This window comes from Orcinus orca, chromosome 4, assembly GCF_937001465.1.
Source record: "Orcinus orca chromosome 4, mOrcOrc1.1, whole genome shotgun sequence".
NCBI lineage: Eukaryota > Metazoa > Chordata > Mammalia > Artiodactyla > Delphinidae > Orcinus > Orcinus orca.
In genome coordinates, this window is record NC_064562.1 from 136705253 (window position 1) to 136728639 (window position 23387).

The window sequence follows — 23387 nt, forward strand, 5'->3', positions numbered from 1 at the left end:
AATGACAGGTTCTTGGATTTCATTAAGAGTAAAGGAGCAATTTAGATTAATACACTCAACTTGTGAGACGAGAATGTAGTCAGGCATGTACCAGGCTAAAGTCAGCCAGACTTCGTGGGAGCTGCGTCAGTTTTTATGGAAGGTCTCGTAGGTTGAGATATGGAGTCCTTAGGAGCTGACTTAGGTATTTATGAGAGTCCTTGAATTTATTTTTATAATTTCAAATAACAATGGAATCATACCTCTTCCCATGGAAGGATTACTTTTTTCTTTTTCTTTTTTCTGCTTTTACTTTTGGTTGAAACTCAGTTATTTAGCCCAGGTAATCTTGTACCAGTTAGATACTGTGGCAGCTCTACGTAACTTTGACTAATAAAAGACTGCACAGGACATCATTTGAGTTTGACAGACAATTTCAAAACCTATGGTCACTGGACGGGAGTGGAGTTTGGCCCTGCTCCCCCGTGTCCCACCATCCAGGTCAGGAAAGTTCTTCATTTAAAGGGTTTTAATTTCTCTGTGGTAGAATTGACTTACATGTTTTTCCATAAACAAACGTTCAAGAACCTTAACAAACAATTTGTGTATATGTGAACCTCCTTTAATATATATCTAATATGTTAACATCTGAGTATACACAGCAGGTACATTTTTCTTGGACTGGCTTTGGGTGACAGTATTCATGAAGGCTCTAGAATTTACTTGTTCCTCCAAGAATTCTTTGTATTGGGAATAAATCTATGTTGGTCTGGCTTACTTTTGGGGGCATCGTTAATGGTCACATATGTCTCAATCTCAGTTGCACCAATGAAGATGTACGTTTTTGAAGCTGGAAGGTACATGAGTCCTTCAGAGTAATGCTATGAGTTCAATGGACAATCTGCTTTTTGGTGAATGATTTGGAAATCTTCAATATGTATTGGTGAATCCTGAAGCAGCATGAGATAGATTTCGTCCTCTAGGTGTCTCCAAATTTTACTTTGGTCTTAGATGCTCCAGTCAGCTACTTTTGAATATACAAATAGAAAATAGACAGAAAAAAGTTATTAATCTATCATCAACTATGCAGAAGACAGATGAGACAACTGCAGGTAGAAATGGGGTTGATATGATTAGGGACTAAATTTTTAAAAACAAATGAGTTTGAATCAAAGATTCCAAATCATTATGTCATTTTCCCCATCACCTCCATTCTTATTTTTCTTCCCATGATAAAGAGCAAAGCTTAGAAATAACAAATAAGTTAAAGAGAAAAAAAACATTTTCAAGTGAGCTTTTTGATCATATTTGCTGTTGTTGTCAAGCCTTGTTTCCAATAGTTGCTTTTTCGAGCTTTTAGGGAAATAATTAATTGAAATCCATCATTTTTCTCTTGGACCTATCTAAAATTGTGTGTGTGTGTGTATGTGTGTCTGTGTATGTGTGAAAAATGTTCCTAGGATCAGCTCTATTTGCATTGGTATTTCCAGTGGAAATGTCAAGTGTGACCTTTTTCTTGTTTGGGTGTCTAATCCTATTTTAAAGCCCTGTCACGCCCCTGCTGAGGGTCAGTGCCCTTGTGAATAGAACTTCTGCACCTGCTCCCCCTTTCTTCTCCTCTTCTTCCCCTCTGCGTGGAACTGGAGGATGTTCCGGATGGCGAACAAAACAATACTATGCTTCAATGACTGCAGTGACAGAAAATAACTCCAGACTTGGGAATTTGGTAGAGTAAGTTTTGAAACCATGAGAAAATAAACACAAAAATCAGCAAAGCTGAAAAGAGGAAAAGAAAAAAACGTGCAGGAGCATTGCATTGCATTGCTACAGATATCAGGGCTAACCTTCCCTTGAACTTTTCAATTGATAAAATAGGGGCTCTGATAAGGGATCAGCTATTGCAAATACAGGATGCTAAAATCAGTGTCATTGACATTTCACCTGTAGGGAAAACAATTATTAACATGAAAGAACTGTGGGAAATATAACCAAGGAAGCCCAAATTACCATAGCGACTGGATTTGGTTTGCCTATTTACCAAAGTAGAATTTCAAACAATTATGCTCTGGGGAGCTGAATTAAGCACTAAATGAATATAGATGATTTGAATAGTAAAAGGTTTGTACATTCAGGCTTATTATCATTTAAAGATAATGTTCTATAAAAATCAGTTCTTTTCACCAGTGCTTGAGTTGAATTATAATTTCCTATCACAGGAAGTAGTAGGGAATAAACAAAGAATTGCTTATTGGATCCTAACCAAATTTAAATATGTAATTTGCCATTATACCGCATTTGTTTTAAAGTTAACCAGGAGGGAAAAATTCACACTGAAACACTGGTAAAACTATAAAGTTCAATATCAACAGTTTTCCTTGATAACACATTGACCACAAAATCCCCAAGTGAACCATATTGATGTTCTCACTATTTTTTCCTAAAATCCTGCTAACTTTCATTTTTTTTTCTTATGAAATAAAGCCTTCGTGGTGTTCTCTAATCTTGTAATACAAATGCATTTTATCTTTCATTTTGTACTATGCTCCCAAATCCAGTTTGGGAGGCAGCTCTTCAGTAAATGTATCTCTACTCTTCTCTCATCACCTTACGTCTTGACCCTGGGATCGGTTACTAGCTGGTTTCCTCGCCTGCAGCCACCCATCTCCACCCAATCCATCCTGCAAGCCACCACAAGAGTAATCTTCCTAAAGGATAACATGACACTCTTCCTCAAAGACCTCCAAACCCAAGAGATAAATATAAAAATGTAACTGACTTCACAAGGAGCCACCAAGCTAGTGAAGAGGTGAGTGGGAGAGATAAAGAGTGCTAGGATTCAGGATGCTTCAGAGATCACTGGAAGTGAGAGTGATCTTAGAATCGGGGGGAGGTGGGCTTGAAACAAGCCTTGAAGAAATGGGGAGTATTTGGCTAGAAGTGAAATGGCGAGGGAACACGTGTTGTCTTCTAGGGAACGGTGACCAAAGGTACAAAAGTGTTTTGGAGCTTGGCTAACGGAGCAGTCTGACCCGAAAGAAGAGTTGTGGCAGGTGAATCTAAAAAGTGTGTTAGGCCCTGATGATCAGCTTATAGATATGTGTATGTTTGGGGAAGCCGTGGAAGAAGTTTGGGCAGGGTGATGATATTATCACGTGGAAAGACTCATTTACAGGAAACGTACGGGACAGATCGGGTGGGGATGGAATATCTGAGGCAGAGAAACTGGTTAGGAGACAGTTGCTGTGTTCTAGGTGTGTGTAAAGGCCTTGATGAGGTGAAGACAGTGAGAAGAGCAAAGTGGAGACAGATGTGAGAGACAGTGGCAAGGGAGTACTTACAGGATTTGGAAATTTGTCTAAGCTCGGAAAGGCTAAGGTGTTATAAGGGAACAGATTGAAAAATCACTCTGAGATTTCAAGTTTGATGAGTAGGAGACATGGAGGAGCCAGGAGAAGAATCTGGGGTTTTGTGTATAAGTAGTGAACTTTTTTAGATGGGATGTTTGAAATGACTGCAGTTCATTGCATTGGTAATGTCACATAGGTGGCTTGGGTTGCAAGACTTGGGTTCCAGAGTGAGCCCTAGGTAGAAATGGAAATTTGGGAATGATATTGAGTGCTAGCTGAAGGCCTGGAAATGAATAAGATCACTCAACAAGGACTAGATTTTGGAAACTACTCATTTTCTGAGATGGGAAAGAAAACGAGAAAGTAAGGAAGGAGATTAGAAGTAGATGGCAATAGGGTAAGCATTGTTCTATTTAAAAAAAAAAAAAAGGAGACAGGGCAGAAAGGAGGATGGAGCAAACAAAGACAAAAAAAATCCTCAGAGAGGTTCACTGCAGAGAAAAGGACGCCTGAGAATAGACCACCGCATCTGTAAACTGGAAGACCATAGTGGGCTTTTGAAAGTATAGGGTTAGAAGCCACCTTATGAATGCCTTAGGAGAGAAAGCAGAGGCAGCAATCATGAAAACTTATGAACTTTGGTTACGAACAGGACACTCAGCTCATGTGGAGGACGTTGGGGGAGGCATGCATGTGGCTGTTTGAAGTCAGAGTATCAAAAGCCAGGAGAAGTAAAGGACTGGAGGTGTCAGAGAAAGCAGCTTGGGGGTTGAGAAAGCAAGTTGAGTGACTATTTTCTGCATATGAGTAATGGAATGAATGAATGTGATGTGTAACTGGGTATATGTGAGGGTTGAGGTGACTACTGAAGTTTGTCCCTGCAGGGGCGTGTGTGTGTGTGTGCACACGTGCGTGTGTGTAGGGGACAGGGACGCAGGTAGGGATGGGTGTCACTGCTGAATAAATCAGAGCGGAATGTTCAGTGGTGGGTCGAGCAGGTTGTCTAAGCTTGGAAAGGCTAAGGTGTTCATTTGTGCCCACAGGTGCTGGTTCCCAGGGCCTTGTGACACTGGTGAATCTGCTGTGTTCTTAAACTGTAAACAGAATCCAGGTGAGTGGACCCTAGAAGGCAAAAGTTTCGTTTTTAGGTGGTTTTATCTTCTGGTGTGATGAGATGGAAGGACGGAAAATCAAATTGCTTTGCTAGCTGGTTTTTTTGTTTGTTTGTTTTGTTTTGTTGCTGTTGTTCTCTTAAGTTCCTGGCCCTCCTTATGTGGACCTCATTGTGTTGTGACCCTGTTTGCTTGTCCCTCTCCCCGCCCCAACTCTTGAAGGCAGCACCCCTCTGAATCACTAGTACCGTGAATGTTCCTGGCACAAAATAAACAGATGATAATGCCTGCTAAGTAAATTAGGGAGGGAGCGGAGGTGTGAGCTCTGGATGGGAGAGATCTGTCTTCCCGCAAGGCAGGAGGGAAAGGAGAAGAGAGGAATAGAGAGCCATGGTTTTGAAAGTTTAAATCAAAGTAAGAGACCGCTCATGCAAAATGGTTTCTGTTTCCTCAGTGAAGTGGTACCCAAGGGGGTTTTCTGAGTGGGAGGGGTGGCAGGGCCTGAAGAAGCCGTTGAGTGTCTTCTGTGATGGAGGTACTGTGTAGGCACTTCACATACACTTTCTTTTAATCTCCACAACAGCACTATAAAGTCTTTATTCTACCTATTTTGCTGATAAGGAAATTGAGGCTTAAATAGTAACACACTTACTTATAGGCTCATATTAAACTCCAAGTCTCTTGATTGTAGAACCTGTATTTCCTTCCGTATACCCATTATTAGAGCAGTTTTAGGAAGTGTGAAAAGGATTTAAAAGATGAAGAAACATACTGAGCGGCAGCAAGGGTCTTGTAAGGGTGAGTGAACTTGAACTTGCTTACCGTCGAGGCAGAGAAGTTCTGGGACTGAGAAAAACAGAGGAAACAAAAAGCTGTGGAGATCCAGACTTTGCACCTAGTGTGGTAGAGGAAGTTTAAGCAAGGAGGATGTGACCAAGGACAGTATTGAAGGGGCTGTTCGTTAATCATTTCAGGTCATTAAATCTAGCCTCTTTAATAAGACCGGAAGCCTCCGAAATGTTTTCTCACTGTGCCTTGCAGAGTGTTAAGGGCTGATTCAATACTCAGTAGCTGTTTGTGGCCTGATCAACATAAAACACTGTGGAAACTGAGATTGAAATGGAGATTGCACTAAATAAACCCAACGTTGTTTTAGAGTTGTGTGCTTTGCCTATTAAGATGAGATCAAGCCAAACAGTGATTTTAATAATAATAATAACAACAACAATAAAGCTCTTCGTGAAGGTAAAACTGGCTGAATAGACATGCCGGGATCAGGCCAACTGCGAGAAATCAAATTGCCAATCTTTGGTGAAAGAAGATTTTGGCTAATGTGTTCCCTCATGTTGTGTTGCTCTAGGAAAGAAGATAATAATAAGGAATAGTTTTGAGCACTGATTTGTTCCGGGTAGCGTTCTAAGTACTTCACGTACACTAGTTCCTTTAATCCTCATGATGACCCTAGAGGTAAGTAGTATGATTCTCATTGTACAGATAAAGGAAACTAAGTGCCCAAGAATACACAGCAAATTAACAGCAAATTTAGAATTTAAACTTGATGGTTGGCTCCCAGGTCCACATTCCTAACTACTCTGCCATTCTCCAAATTCTGACATTTTCTATTTTATGGTACAAGCAGCTTCTTTGTGTTTGATGAGAAATGTGAGTAACCTTTGACAAATGTGAAGTGCATCCTTCCTTGGCGGTTGGATAAATTCCATTTTAGACAGCACCTGTTCTGTCAATTGTGTTCAGAAGGAAATCCTCTGTCTTACTCATTTGTGTGACATTTGTATCTCAGTGATTCTTTGGCAAAAATGTGCAAAATCTAAAGAAAACTACTATGACAAAGGATGCCTTCATATGTTTCTCCATCAATAACAGCAAGGTTGAGTCTGTGAGTTGTCAGAGTTCACCTTTCTCTCAGCTTTGACCAGTTTCCACTCATTTGGCTTTGGAAATGGTATGCGAGAAGTCTTTTAAAAAGGAAGTTAATCTGATGACCACTGTAAAGTGATTCTTTAAAATGAATTAATTAATTATTTTCCCAGCTTTACTGAGAGATAAGTAGCATGACATTGTGTAAGTTTAAGGTCTTCAGCGTGATGAATTGATACATGTATATACTGCAAAATGATTCACAAATAAGACGAGTTAACACATCCGTTTCCTCATGTAAGTTCAGTTGTGTGTGTGGTGAGAATATGTAAGATTCACTCTCATAGCAACTTTCAAGCATGCCGTACAGTAGTGTTAACTATAGACACCATGCTGAATATTACTTCCCCAGAACTTACTTACCTTATGACTGGAAGTTTGTACCTTTTGACCAAAGAGCAATTCTTTATTAGAAGAATTGTGGCAACTGACAAGGGATTAATCTCCAAAATATGCAAACAGCTCATGCAGCTCAATATATCAAAAAAACAAACAACCCAATCCAAAAATGGGCAGAAGACCTAAATAGACATTTCCTCCAAAGAAGACATACAGATGGCCAAGAGGCACATGAAAAGATGCTCAATATCACTGATTATTAGAGAAATGCAAATCAAAACTACAATGAGGTATCACCTCACACAGGTCAGAATGGCCATCATCAAAAAAAATCTACAAACAATAAATGCTGGAGAGGGTGTGGAGAAAAGGGAACCCTCTTACACTGTTGGTGGGAATGTAAATTGATACAGCCACTGTGGAGAACAGTACAGAGTTTCCTTAAAAAACTAAAAATAGAACTACCATATGACCCAGCTATCCCACTACTGGGCATATACCCAGAGAAAAGCATAATTCAAAAAGAGTCATGTACCAAAATGTTCATTGCAGCTCTATTTACAATAGCCAGGACGTGGAAGCAACCTAAATGTCCATCTATAGAGGAGTGGATAAAGAAGATGTGGTACATATATATAATGGAATATTACTCAGCCTTAAGAAGGAACAAAACTGTGCCATTTGCAGAGATGTGGATGGACCTAGAGACTGTCATACAGAGTGAGGTAAGTCAGAAAGAGAAAAACAAATATAGTATATTAACACATATATGTGGAATCTAGAAAAACAGTACAGATGAATCTATCTGCAAAGCAGAAATAGAGACACAAACATAGAGAACAAATGTATGGACACCAAGGGGGGAAAGGGGGTAGGTGGGATGAACTGGGAGGTTGGGATTGACATATATACACTACTATGTATAAAATAGATAACTAATGAGAACCTACTGTGTAGCACAGGGAACTCGACTCAGTGCTCTGTGGTGACCTAAGTGGGAAGGAAATCCAAAAAAGAGGGGATATATGCATACATATAGCTGATTCACTTTGCTATACAGCAGAAACTAACACAACGTTGTAAAGCAACTATATTCCAATAAAATTTTTTTTTTTAATCCTTAAAAAAAAAAAGAATTGTGAAGTACGCCATGTTTATCTAGGATTTCAATTTGGGGGGAATCATACATTTGGATTATCTTTGTATGTCCAAGGGACAGATGACATGCTGGGTAGTTCTGAAGGAGAGCTTTTAGCTTTTGTATATTTTCTTAGAGCAATAGGTAGAAACCAAGGAAGGACTCTTTTGGCTTCTTCCAGTCCTAAATGTATTACTCAAAGTTGATGAAGAGAAATTTTTAGATTTAGTTTTGAACATTAATGTGAAGTGTGTATTTTGTCACTGTGGTCTGTTAAAGTTTACCTTTATAAACTGGATAGTAGGAGGCATAATATTAATAAAAATGTATGTTAAAGAATAGTTCTCTTAAACTATTTAAAGCTATTGTTTAAATTCTTACCGAAGGCTCTTAAATATCTCATTCAGTGTTTGAAATTCAGCTCGAAATTAATTTAACGAAACTGTGATTTGAGTTGCTCACACTACCTTCCAGAATGATTAATACGTGCCTGTAACAAACTTATTTCCGGTTGGAATTTGCTTGTTGAGTTTCCACAGCAGAACATTTTGTCTGACATAAGTAAGGATTTGGTCGCAATTGTTATCTACTGAAGAATTTATAGAACACATAAAATTAAATTCTGTTGGCTAGATTGTTGCCTGAAAGAAAAGTATATTTTATCTTGAAGACCTTTTTTTTTTTTGAAGACCTTTTAAAATTTCTTTTTTTGTTTGATTTGTATTGCTAAGTTTATGCCTTTCTAAGAAGAATTGTATAAGACAGATCCTCTTAACGATACAAACATACCTATGCCCACTGTGCCCACATGTGCAGATGTGTTTCTCTATTTCCAGCATGTCCATGTGCACATGCAGAATTCTCTTATTCTACATTATTAACACATACATTTTTTGTTTCTATTTGCCTATGTACTTACAACCTTAAAGTATGATTCATAAATAATTATCTACATGCTCAAATTTTTTAATAAGCATTGTTAAGTTTAACATGTATTTAAATTTTTCCCTAAAATTTCTAAAAACACAAAATGTTTGACAAATAGTGCTAAGTAATCGATAGATAAAGTAAACATTGAGTTGCCTGACAAGTAGGATTCCCCCACCCCAAGTTTCTTAATTTTATACTAGAATGATTTTAAACATATGTGGTTATAAGCTTATCAGATTTCCAAAAATGAGCCTTCTATGAAAATCACACTGGGCTCCTCAGCTGTGTTTTCTTTCATTATTTATAGACAAATCGAAAACAAATGTTCTTTAAGAAAAAGTACAATGAACTGAAACCATCTGTCAGGATGCACTTTTTCTCTAGAATTCATCTGTAATACAGACGTGTAGTGAACCAGAGCCTCAGTCTCATGAAATCATACCATATTTAATGGTAGTTTTAGTGTCAATTCAGAGACAAAGTGTTAATGTCTGTTGCAACAAGACCTAAATGGCTCATTTAATTCAGTGAAGGTTATGATTAAAAAAGCCAGTGACATGGGGACAAATGCAAATATTTTCATTTTGGATATCTTAATTTCAAATATATTTGAAAAAGAAGACAATTTTTGAAAACTCACTTGAAGTAATTTAATGAATATTATAAAAATAATTCTGGATGTTTCACTCCTACAGCTATCGTAGGCTACTGAATAGCCCACAGCTATTGAATGCTTGATGATAAAACAAAATCACAGAAAAGGTAGTCAACAGAAAATCTCAGAAAATATATGCATAAAATGTTGGCTTGCTTACTTGTTCTAAACATAAAGAGTTATTTTATGTAATAAAAACATTTTACTTCATTTAGAAAAAGCATATTAAATTAACAGGAGATTATTTTTATATTGAATATTTAGTCTATTAAGACCTATGTTTTTTGTTTTCTTTTTTTACTTAAAAAGTATTGTCCTTTCTGGATGTGATACCTTGAGAAGGACATAACATCACTTATATAAAATTCGTGCCAGGAATGCATAATCTGAGCTTAATCATGAGGAGACATCAAACAACTGTAAATAAAGACCATTCTATTAAAAAGAAAAGAATAAATTCTTCAGAAATGTCGATGTCATAAAAGACAAAGAAAGGTTAAAGGAATTTTCAAAATCAAATGACACTAAAGGAACATGACAACTAAATACAACACCTAACCTTAGACTGAATTCAGTTCTGAAGGAAAAAAATGTTATAAAAGACATTTTGGGGGCAAGTGACAAATTTGGAATACAGATGATAGATTAGCTAGAATATTGCATCAATGTTAAATTTACTAAAGTTGGTAACTGGACTGTGGCTATGTAAGAGAATATCCTTATTCTTGGGAAACACATACTGAAGCGTCTAGGGTAAAGGTCCATGAGGTATGTAATGTAGTCTCAAACGGTTGAGAATGATAAAGAAAATGGGGCAAAATGTTAACGATAGGAGAATCTGGGTAAAGGGCATATGCTGCTCTTTGTACTATTGCAATTTCTTTGTAAGTCTAAATTTATTTCCAAATAAAAGTTAAAAATTACCTTACTTGGAAAAGAATTTCTGGGGAACATGAACTCTTTTTTAGATAAATGCTGTTGTAAAAATACCATGCCTGCAACCACTAGGTGTTATCAAACATTGGTTGAATGAATCTATGACTGAAGGAAAGAATACAATTGGCATGGTTTGAATTAATATAAATTTTGGTTTTAAATTCCATGGTAACTGACATGAAAGAAAAAGCAGAGTGCATTGATACAGTCTTTCAGTGACCAAAGAGCTTATTGTACTATACACCTCCTTTTGTTATGCTGTGAGTTTCAAAGGATCTCTCTTTGTCATTTCCCTCAGCTGGTCATCAAGTCCTGAAGGAGTCTAGTAGCCATCAAATTTCTCTCCAGGAGATATGTATAGATCCTTTTTCATATGGTCACATCTTCTTCACAATTTTATCAAAAATTTGTTTGCCTATAACATATCTCATGAGTGCAAATTTTAAGTATTTTTAATTACATCGGATTTGCCACCTGAGAAACCCAAAGTCCTTCTCCTGGAAAATAATGGTAGGGAGTGTTGTCCCCATTACAAGACATAGGAAATAAAGGGCCACTCTACCTAGTTTCCTACTTTATTTTTGTTTCACCAATTGCTCCATGCTCAGCTATCTCCTCCCCATTTCTTTCCTATTTTTTCCTTGTTTGTGGTAAAAATCACTTTAAAGATTCAAACACATTAAAATATATATTTTATGCATTCTATAAAATCAGCTTTAATTAATGATGAAAGGGCTGCAGAATGAGAAAATATTGTTGGCTTTGCCCATGTGATTCAATTTTTTTACAAGATTGGATGGGCAGACGGCAAGACATAGTCTCTTCTAAAGCTTCCTACACAAAATGTCTACAGATTAGCAGTGTCAGCATCAAGTGGGGCCTTTTTAGAAATGCATAATGTCAGGCCCCAGCCCAGATGTATTCAATAGGAATCTGTAGTTTAGCAAGAGCCCCAGGTCTCCCATATTCAGGAACACTGATAAAACTTCAAAGATATTCATTTAAAAATGTTCCTGAAGAACCTAGAGGGTCTAGTGACCTGCACTGCTAACAGCTGTCTCATTACTGGGATCACTTTGAGAAGAATAAAAATAAAGGCTCTTGTATCTCCTTCACAGAACCTCTCTTTTTTTCTGATTGTTATCATTTTCTTCTTTCTAAGACTTCTCAGTCTTTTTAGTTCTTCTTTCTTTTCACATAAATTATTTTCGCTGCTCATCCTAATCTTGATGAATGTTTTTTTTCCTAGACACAATTATCTTGAATCCTTTTTCATTACCTGCCCACATAAGCACTCAATGTTATTTCTTTTCCATTGTGGCCAGAAAACGTTTGCTGTAAGATTTAAACTTTTTGAAACTCATTGAATTATATTATGGCTCAGCATATGGTCTATCTTGGTGACCATTCTATGTGCTCTGGAAAACAAATGTGTTTTCAGCAGTTGTTGGGTGTAGTGTCAGTAAATGTTAATTAGGTTAATGTGATTGATTGTGCTATTTAGATAATCTATACCCATCATGAGTTTGTTTATCTATCAAGTATACTGAAAGAGGAGTATTAAAATCTCTGAACATGTGGATTGGCCTGTTTCTCCTTTTGAGCCTGTCAGTTTTTGCTTCATGAATTTTGGTGTTCTGTTATTAGGTGCATACGTATTTAAGATTGTTATGTCTTTTTGACAAACTTCTTTTATTATTATATAATATCCTGCTTTATTTCTTATAATACTCTTTTTCTTGAAGTTTACTGTGTCTGATATTAATATAGCCACTCTAGCTTTCTTACATTCACTATTTGTATGACTTTTTAATTACCTTTTATGCCCGAGTTATCTATTTCTTTACATTTAATATGTATACAGTTGGATTTTGCATTTTTATCTGGTCTGACAATGTCTGCTTTTAAATTGGGGTGTCTAGTCCATATGCACTTAATATAATTATTGACATGGTTGTAAAGACTCTGGATTCTGTTATCTTTCTGTAAAGTATGTTAATTCTTGTGTTTGCAGGCAGTTCAGTTTTGGCCAATTACCTTGAACTTGTATCTTTGGAAAGTTTAAAGTATATCTGAAGCTCCTCTAATTGGTAAAGCTTAATCTCTGTCTTCCCTACAGATCTTGCCTAGGCTAGATTTTAGGTTGGTTAAAGCAGGTTTACAGTAGGTTTTACTAAGACATGGACTTCCACTGTTTCAGATGAATTCCAAGGGTGTTAATGGGGTGTTAATTAGATATCTCCATTCTGGCAGGGCTGGGGCTTTCACATCCCCCATCAGCTTTCAATTTCTAGTATTTTTGTTTTGTTCTCAACTCTAGCAGCTGCTATCTGGTAAGCCTTGAGTGAGATCACTCACTCAGCCTGTGTCTACAACACAACCCTCAAACAGACTCATTGGAGACTCCCACACAGACTTCCAAGGCCCTCCTCCTGCACAGCTCCCTCCTGTCCAGTGGCCTTGCCCTGAAAATCCCAGCCATTCTAGCTGCCCTGAATCTCTGCTCTCTGCTTTCTCAGCTTAGCCAAAATACCATGGTCTGCTTGGACTCCCTTTCTCTTCATTTTGGTGAGGAAATTTTGAATATTCCCTCTGGGATTACTGTCTTGTACTGCCTGTTAACCATTTCCTGGAAACATTTATTTTGTTCAATTTTATAATTATTTTGGAGAGAGGAAGAGCTATTTTGGTTCTAGTTACTCCATCATGGCTGAAAGCTCCTGTAGTTTTTATATTGAGAATAGAGAGAAAAACTCCCTACCCTGATGGTTATTTAAGGATGAGTGACCAAAAAATGGCAGAATTTTGTTCATTAAAGCTCATGTTTGATGTCTAGAGTTTAATAATTATAAGATAATAGAAATAATAGCTTCCCGTTATTAAAATGTATATACTCCATTTAGGATTTGAACTTTTCAAAATTATCTTTTAAGCATGTTCTAATATAGGTAATGTTCTATCTAGGTTATTTTTACTGGTGCCCTCATTAATTGTTCTAGAAATATTATTTAATAAAGAAAAACAATTAAATATTTTAAATTAAACATGAGAGTTTCTATAAAGACTAAGGTCATTCTTTTGTGAATAAAGGTGTGCTGTAATTGAATGTATTGCATTATGCAATATAGATTGCATAATGTTTGCAACTGGGTAAGATACAGGCCTTCTGATGCCAAAGTACCTAAAAACCTCTCATCAAATTATTCTTCCATTGGGCTTCCCTGGTGGCGCAGTGGTTGAGAGTCCGCCTGCCGATGCAGGGGACACGGGTTCGTTCCCCGGTCCGGGAAGATCTCACATGCCACGGAGCGAGCCATGGCCGCTGAGCCTGTGTGCCCGGAGCCTGTGCTCTGCAGTGGGAGAGGCCACAGCAGTGAGAGGCCCGCGTATCGCAAAAAAAAAAAAAATTATTCTTCCACTGTTTCAGGGAAGATTTTCAGCCTCACCGTGAAAATGGGTCTGTTTAAGAAGCCAGCTCCCCCTTCCTTCACTTCCAGGATTTTTATGTTTCTAAGGAGAACTGAAAAACCTGGTGTAAGTAACTGGCATGGACCTAGTATGAAGAGTTCTGAATCAATAAATTACTGCCTAACTTTGATTTCCGACGCTAAATTTGAATTAAGACTATTGCTCAAGGGTCTCTGCAGAGACAAGTAAGTAGAGGACTCTTTAGAAGGCTGGCTTTTATTTATAAAAGTTTTTCAGGATAAAGCTGGCTGTGAATGAACTTATTAAAAAACTCTCTAGCCTCGCTGGTAATCAAAGATATGCATATTAAAACAACAATGGGATACTATTTCCCTGCTAAACATAAAGACAAAGAGGTTATACATGTTAGTCTTAGAGCAATTGAGGGTGAAGTGAAGTAGGTAGCTCTGTTTGGAGTGTAACTTGGTACACATTTTCTGGAGGGCAACAGACAAAAAAGAGTTTCAAAAATGTTTATGTTCAAGAATGTTCATCACACAGTTGTTTATAGTAAAGAAAAAACTGAAACAACCAAATGATGAGGGACTATTAATATTTTCAGAGAATATTAAGTAACATGGGAAAACGCTTTTGATACAGTATTTGTGCTTAAAATAAGCAGGATCTAAAAATTGTTTATTTAGCATTAGAATTTTGATAAAAATTCAAAGTAACATTTTAGGATATTATATACAGCTATCCATTACCATGTGCAATGCAGATCTGTATATATCTATATCTTTAGATAGATAGATATTTTTAAACCATAGGGTTTGAAAAGGATTTATTTGTTTTTTAGCAAGGAATACTCCAAAATATTCAGCACAAATAATAATCCATTCGAAGGTCTCTAGGGATGGAAATTCTATAACTGTTTGTAGTGGTTTTTATCTCCGATGGTGAAGAATGTTTTTTTCTTAAGTTTAACTGAAATCTCTCTGATTTAATTCAAATCCACATCCTCTTGCTCTGTCTGGTCTTCAAAACTGTAAGAACATTTTTTGACATTTTTCCTTCTTAAAGGAAAATGTAGAGACACAAATAAAACCACATTAGACATCTCTTTTTATCAGATTAAATATCTTTATTATAATATTTCCCTCATTATTTAGCATTTACCATTTGGTAAATGTCTTTTTCTCCCTTGAATCTGCTTTGATCCTGTACGTTCACTGGTAGCCCATACCTTAAGAAGGATTAGGAACCTGCAGTAAAAAGAAATTCATATATTTGTTGTGAACCCCTGTCCCCTCTACTCCTTCACATTCATTTCCTGCCTTTGCTGGGACATTGAAGACTTTAAGGGAATCGCAGGAATAGTTGCAGTAATAACAATTTGGTTTCTTTTAAATTTCTTGTTTATCTTGGATAATTTAACTGTCTGAGGGTGCAAGGGATGGATTTATAGCTGCTGGAAACATGCCACATGGCAGCACTGTGCAAGGTGCTTTACATGTGTCACCTCCAGCAATTCTACAGCACCCCTGCCGAGTACTGATCCTTGTTCCTATATTAGGAAAAGGACATTGAGACCCACACAGCTTAGGTAATTTGCCAGTCAAAGAGCAAGTCTACATCAGACTGGATTTGATCTCAGTTCTCTCCGAGTTCGTGCTGCTGCATAATGCAGTTTTGTTTTGTGATTTTAGAGAATAAAAGCTCAGTTGGTTCTTTCTTAACCTGATCTGGCATATTAAAATTAGCCTTTTTAGAATATAATTAAAGCTTTCCATTAGACAGAATTTACTTTTTGTTGACTTGGTTTACAGTGAGTTAAAACTCCTAAAACAATGATAGTTTCCACTTTACTTATTTTGCCATATGTCTCTCCTGGTGGTTACATATTACCTAGTTACCTACAGCCGCCCTCCATGGCAAATGGCAAACTACGGACCAAGGATTTGAAATATAACTTCTAGAACCGCCTGGCTGTGGATCCATCAGGATGGTCTTGGTGAAGTTCAAGGTCAGGGAGGTCACAGATACCAGAGCTACAGAATTCTGCAAATTGTTCAGAAGGGGGACATAGTGGTGAGGATGGCAGTGAATGATGAGGTCCCTCCCAGGCCACAGCACCTCTTCCTTCCCTATCTTTAATCCCCTTTACTGAGGATGACACCAAAGCTGCAGAAAAAGTACTTTAAAAATTATTTTATAAAACTTGTTATTATGAAAGAATTAGGCATACAGAAAAGCATAGATAGTGATACAATATTTGTTGGCATTCTAGCATTCTGCTTAAGAAATAGAGCATTGCAAATACAATTGAAACCCTTTCTGTACCCACGCCAATCCTGTCCCCATCTCCCCTCTTTCCCCAGGGGTAATATGTGTTTGAGATTTACGTATGTTAATAATTATAGCTTTAATTCATTCACTTTCACTGATGTGTAGTTTTCCACTCTATGAATATACTGTAATTTATTTACATTTAGGAGACAGCGGTAAGGTTGGTGGGGGAATATGTGATTAGATGTGAGTGATTTTCTAGTTTTATTTTTGTTTTGGGAGATGGGTTAAACAGAGGTTTATTACATTATTAAAAATAAGTGAATGAATATAAGCTGAACAGGCATCATGGACCAAGGATCATGATTAATCCAATTACGATACACCAGATTATGAAAAAAAAATGACAACTGTATTAGTTTGTTAAGGCTGCCATACAAAGTACATGGACTGGGTGGCTTAAACAACAGAAATTTATTTTCTCACAATTGCGGAGGCTAGAAGTTCAAGATGAAGATGTTGGGCTCCCCTGGTGGTGCAGTGATTAATAATCAGCCTGCCAATGCAGGGAACACAGGTTCAAGCCCTGGTCTGAGAAGATCCCACATGCTGCGGAGCAACTAAGCCCGTGAGCCACAACTACTGAGCCCATGTGGTGCAACTACTGAAGCCCCCATGCCTAGAACCCGTGCTCCGCAACAAGGGAAGCCACTGAAATGAGAAGCCCGGGCATCGCAACAAAGAGTAGCCCCGGCTCGCTGCAACTAGAGAAAGCCCGCGCACAGCAATGAAGACCCAACACAGCCATAAAAAAGAAAAAAAAAAGATGAAGATGTTGGCAGGTTTGGTTTCTTCTAAGGCTTCTCTCCTTGGTTCGTAGATGGCTGTCTCCTCCCTGTGTCCTCCCATGGTCTTCCTTCTGTGTGTGTGTGTCTGATTCCTAATCTCTTTTCCATATAAGAATACCAGTCATACAGGATTAGGGTCCACACTAATGACGTCATCTTAACTTAATTACCTCTTAAGGACCCTGTTTCCAAATACAGTCACATTCTGAGGTACTGGGAGTTAGGACATCAACATACGAATTTGGAGACACGTAATTCAGCCCCTAACAACTATTATAGACAATGCTTCAAAGCAAAGTTCTCCTTGTACACGTAAGTGCAAGTTTCCCTGGGGAATCCACTTAAGTATGGAAGGGTGAGGTCATATAACAGAGTACAGTTTAAGTGGATGGTGATGTTTGCAGGGTAAAAGTCTGAAAAAATAGTGATAACCGTAGCTAGTATTTTTCAAGTGACAATAACTCTATATTATACAAAATTTTATTTAATTTTTACAACATCTATTTGAGTTAGGTGTTATCATTATTCCCATTTTACCAATAAGGAAACCGAGGCTTAAGGAAATGAAGTAATCTTTCTAAGGGTCCAGAGGAACCAGCGATAAAGCTGGGATTCTAACCCAGGTCTGTTTGATTCCAAAGCCTGTGCTTTTATACACTGTAGCTTCATTTGAGAACACAGACTCACACACACACACACGCACACACACACCACACACACTGCCTCAATGAAGTATTGCCCTGCAGCACAGTTAGCCACTAGTTCAGAAATCCCTTCGTCGAGCTGCACTACGTGCGCCTGGGAAATGAATGACAAGCGCGTGAGAACAGCCCAGGAAAAGAAAGGAGGTACAAATTCCCTGAAAAACAACTCCCAGAAAGGCACATCTGTGTTGATGTATAAAAATAGAAAAGGGTAGAATCCTTGTGGCTGTGGAGCCCTAGCCTAGCAGCAGCAGCACGACATCCTGTGACGTCAAGAAGTGGTGGCGGAAGTCGCTGCGAACAATGGCCACAGATGCCAGCCGAGGAGAGAGCACTGCTGGGGGAAGACGTGTGTGTCACCCGGCAGCTGCGGGGCGTGCACAGGAAGGAAGTGCAGGACCCGCGGCATCACTGGCCTCCCTCCGAGCGCTGTTGTGAGCACCAAGCGACCTCAGAAGTGCAGGGCGCTCAGCACAGGTGGTTTATCGTCGTTGTTGTTATGCCCTTCATGTGGCCCATTTCCCGCAGACACACAAGACAGAAACAGTAGCCTCTTTCAAAGAGGAGGTAAGAATTAGATTAATCAGCCCTCCATTAACATCCCACGGTGCAGGTGTCTGCTCCATTCACCTAATGACCCGAACCTTTGCATAACTTGTGCAAATAGCTCCTGGACAGCCCTTGGGAGGGAAATGCGCTCTTCTTTTTGACTTCTATGACATGACAAATCCGAATATGCTGGTCTTGGCACCCTGAAACAAGCCGGCAAGGGAAATTCAGATTTCACGTGACGCACAAGCAAAAGTGATTTTCGGTAAATGAAGATTCAATTCTTAGGGTGGGGATACTAATAACACAGGTCAAGTGATTTGAAAAGACTTTTACTCTCTTTTTTTGTTTGTTTTCTCTCACCCCTTCCATCTCTTCAGCCCACCTGGAATTTCTTCCCTTGAAAAGTTCTAAAGGATCCTAGAACGAGAGGTAAGAAAGATGAGGTCGTCGAAGCCATCTTTCTGCTGCGGAGATATTCCCGCGGTGCAATCTGCAATGCTTTGCCTAGTGTGGCTTTGAACAATGTGGCTTTTATCAGATGAACGGTCATGGAGGTGGAGGCCTGTGTTTCTGTCCAGAGCAGGTATGGCCCTGGGAGGAACGAGGAAGAGGCACACCTCCCTGTACCGGCCCGACCTGCTGGCGGGAACTCAGAAAGGCAAAAGGGTAGTGAGCAGTCCACTTTGATCTGGTTCGCTTTCAGGCCCATTGCTGTGTGGTTGTGTGTTTGTGCACTGGGGGCAGGGCGACGGTAATAAATACCGGGGAGAGTTTTGCAACACATGCCTCTCAGCTGAGCACTGAACAAACTTTTTTACCAGTGGCTGTTTCCCTGAGGCTGCTGACAGTTTGTTCAACTTGTGTGAAGACATTCCTGAAAAAAAGGAGCATTTGTTCAACTTATATAACTGCTTTTTCTATCATAATACTCAAGCGGTCCTTCCAGGCCCATGTCCTGTTGAACAGAGTCCAAGTGAAACTTTCCTTTCCACACTCAGAAACCTGACGACCTGTTTCAATTCTGCCCGATAGCATAGCTTAAGGTTTGCTTGCGGTCCTTCTCTGGCCCTCCCATACACCCAGATTTTGTAATGACATTCCTCCTTCCTCTTGTAATTCTATCTAATTAAAAAAAAAAAAAAGCCAAATCTTATGATTGAACAATCTCTGCAATGTATTCTTAAGTTGTTTGTACGTGTAAAATGGATATATTTTTAAAGCATACGGGATACTGTGTGATTCTGGAATTGCAAGGTAGGAGTTTAGCTAGAGGAGTTTGGGAGGTATCACCGTGTGTGCATCGCAGGGGACACTGCTGCTCAGGAATATGGGGGATTCGCCTCCAGGCACTTCCTGCCCCCGGTAAAAGAGTTACATACAGCATGTGCAACTTTTCATCTTTGGTAGAACTTCTTTTTTTCCTGCCCACTTCTTTTTTTGACAAAAATAGGTTATGCTTTGATTTGTCTCTATTTAGAGGTTTTCAATTCAAACTGGTTTAAGGCATTATAATTGAATACAAGTTATCTGATAATCATTATTCCACCTCAGTGATTCCCAGTACTTCTAATTCTGTGGCCTCGTAAGATTTCCAATTCACCAAGGCAAGCTTGGCCGGTAGGGGAGCGACTTACACTGGCTGTCTTTTGTTTAGGGGTATACAGTTTACAGTGCACCTTCACATAGGTGTTCTCACTTGCTTTACACAGAGCTGACGAATAAGCAGCACTGGTGTCACTAGATTCATCTGACAGATGAGGCCACAGGGCTCTGGGAGGCCAAGGGTTCTGGCCCAAGTCGCAGTGGGTAAGTCGCATAGCAAGGCTCCTTTCCCCCAAAGCATTTATTGCTGAATCGGCGCTAGTTTCCACTAGTGTTATGGTTGTTCCCATGTGACAGTCGCTGTGCTTCATGCTTCGTGCACGTTATTTCAGTCACTACTCACTGCTACTGTAAGAGTTGGCATTAATCATGACAAAAGAGGAATATGAGACTCGTGTCACCCAGTCTTCTTCTTGGAATCAGCACCTCTGGCACTCTCACGGACATCACCCTGTGTTTCACTAAATGTTCAGACCCTTTCCCCTTTCCATCATCTTGCTTTAGGATAACATAGATGACAGAAAGTGAATGCATGGGCACAAGACGTCAGTGGAGGAGATTTGGTTGCCACAGGGATGCACAGTGAGGAGCTCTGAACCGTACGCGTGGGAAACCAAGCACTGGGACACCGGTGCAGCCTGGGATGAGAAGCGAGGAAGACACGAGCCATCTGTGGGCAGTGTGGCAGCTCCCAAGGGGGAGAGGCCAGTGTGAACCCCAGAAAAGTCAGGGTCTCAGAGCCTCATGGCTCTGTGTTTATAATACCCTGAGGTTATTGAACACATTGCCCAGAGAAGCCTGTTCCATAAATCCACAAAGGGAAGGGCCGCTCTGTTCTCAATTGGGGGTAATCTTTTTAAAAAATTTGTATTATTTTTTCAATACTGTTGCTACTGCTGCACCCTTGGCATTATCTGTGAGCAATCTTGTGGACCTGGCAGACGTCGGGACCAACTTGCATTGGGAAATGCCACAGGTGGAAAATTTGAGTAAAAATTTTCAGGAAAATACAATAAAATATTCCTGAGAGTTAAAATTAACCGTGGGGACATCCCTGGCGGTCCAGTGGTTAAGACTCTGCACTGGCACTGCAGAGGACACGGAGTTCAATCCCTGGTCAGGGAACTAAGATCTCACATGCCTGCATGGCGCCTCCCCCATCCCCCCCAAAAAAATCGCTTGAATATGTGTGGCTCATATTCTTAAGTTTAAAGTTAAGTTTCAAAGGGTGTCCCTTATAACATTCATATAAAAAATTACCTCTTTTTTTTTTTTTTGCGGTACGTGGGCCTCTCACTGCTGTGGCCTCTCCCGTTGCAGAGCACAGGCTCCGGACGCGCAGGCTCAGCGGCCGTGGCTCAAGGGCCCAGCCGCTCCGCGGCATGTGGGATCCTCCCGGACTGGGGCACGAACCCGTGTCCCCTGCATCGGCAGGCGGACTCTCAACCACTGCGCCACCAGGGAAGCCCCCCCAAATTACCATTATTTTTGAAAGCTTCTATTTCAAATGATATTGGAATTTTAATATTACTTCTAAGAACTGTGATATATCAGAGCTACTACTGGCTCTTACATGTCTCAGCTTTTCCTATAAATGGGAATAAAAAGATACCTGCTAAGAGGTATGGATTCATTTTAAGTTATTGGTGATGCCCAACTAAACTATCATCATGAATTAAAATGCATTATTATTCAGAAATATTGAGAGCTTAATAAGCAGAACGAGCTTGGTATCTTAAAGACCGAAAATCAATTGTCTTATGTGAAAATAAAGTGTTTTCTCTATGTGACTGGTTTCTTTTTGTGCAATAGGAAAGTTAATCTGGAATCACTAAGATGGAATGTTCCAGAAATAGACACTGTTCATGTATGTAGGGGCAGGGTAAACTCACACTCCCTAATTGAGTGGACAAGTCAGGGTTTGGCCAGGAAAACAGAAACGCCTCTTTGTGTCCTAGATATAAAGAGGTTAATTGAGAATTAGGAACTTACACAACTTTTGCAAGAGCTGGGGGTGGGGATGGTGAGGTGGGGTGCACCAGTGCGGAGCTTGTAAAGCTGCCCTCGAAGGTCAGAGGAGTTGACACTGAAGCCCACTGGAGCAGTTTTCAAAAGCTTGTCTGCAAGCTGCCGTACTTCCTGGGAATTTCTGAGACACTCTCACTGTGTCAGTCTGTTGGGCCAAGTGGGTGGTTCTCAAAGGCTAGCCTGTGCATTTGTGTGCAAATGCCTCCAGAGAGTCAGAGAGCTGGCTTCACCTTGCACATCTATTCCAAGCCCTCTCCAAAACTGCAGGAAGATTCCGGGGCAGTTCCTAGGCTTAGAAGCGGTTGGTGGTGGTGCCTACTTCTCTAAACTCTTGCAGAAAAAAAATTTGATATAATCACAGAACAAAAATAGACCCTGGCATGAGTTCATTCCTTCCTTCCTTCGTTCATTCAACAAAATGCGCTTTGAATAGGCAGGCTATGTGTTGTATGCTTGGAATACTTATTGTATAGAGACAGACTTAATCCCTGCTTATTCTAGTTGGGAAGACCATTAACATGCAAGTAACCCCCGCCAAAAAATAATAATAGGTTTTGATGGTGTGAAGGACATAGGTGCTGTGGGAGGTGGCATTTTAGATTGAGTGGTGCACTTTCACATGATGCCTTGTATTAGGCTTATCTGGATATATTTCTTACTTCCTCTGTGAGGTTTTAAGCCCTTGGAGAACAGGAAAACTAACCTACTTATAATTTTACTTTTTACAGGTCTTGCATAGGAGAGTAGGCACAAGTAATATTAGTTAGACAAAGGTGGGACACAGTTCAGAATTGCATACAGCGTCAGGAGGTTCCGGGCAAATCAGATGGGTGAAATGTTTTAGTTTTGTGTGTGATTCACATACTTATGAAGACAAGGGTTCATGGTAGGGATTGGTCACATATTCCTCTGATTCTTTTGTCAATTACCTGGGATCTAAGCCTTAACACTCTGGTTCTCAGAGTTCTGGTAAAACAATCTTCCTTTGAGGGGATGAACTCCTCCAGTCTAACTGCCTGAAGGGGGCAGAGTCAAAGGTAACAGAAACTATCAGAAGATAAAACATATTAATAATATGTTTTTTGATTAATATATTAGATTAATATATTAGACTAGTATTGATTAATATATTAGACTAGTATTAATTATAATATATTAATTATTGATTAATATTAATATATTGATTAATATATTAGACTAGTTGATTAATATATTGATTAATATATTAATCAATTAATTAGATTAATATATTAGACTAGTATTCCATTACACTGGCATCCTAAAAGATGCAAGTGAAAAATTAAAGCCTGTCACAAATTCAGGAGAATAAATATTTTTCTTTGAATTATTCTGATTAAACATCTATATCCTATGCAGCAATTGACATGTTAGTGGACTAATTGTATACCTCTCAGGAGAAGGACCCATGGGGCGAAACTTACAAATAGCACAGACGTAGGTTTGTTCAAGGTTACCTATGGAGGATAATGTCAAAAGCCCACATCTTCCTGAAAAGCAGATTATCTAGTGAATTATGCTAATTATTTCTTCTCACCTCTTGTTTGCAAATGTAAATGAGATT

General features: G+C 39.1%; 1 long non-coding RNA gene across 1 annotated transcript; it reads left to right on the forward strand.

Annotated features, from left to right (window-relative positions):
• Positions 1 to 388: 388 nt before the first annotated feature.
• LOC117199526 (uncharacterized) lies at positions 389 to 22871 on the forward strand. Its single transcript, XR_004480764.2, has 6 exons — positions 389 to 2785; positions 4370 to 4437; positions 5799 to 5905; positions 7283 to 7440; positions 18553 to 18604; positions 20282 to 22871. It is a non-coding gene; the product is annotated as an uncharacterized LOC117199526 (long non-coding RNA).
• Positions 22872 to 23387: the final 516 nt, after the last annotated feature.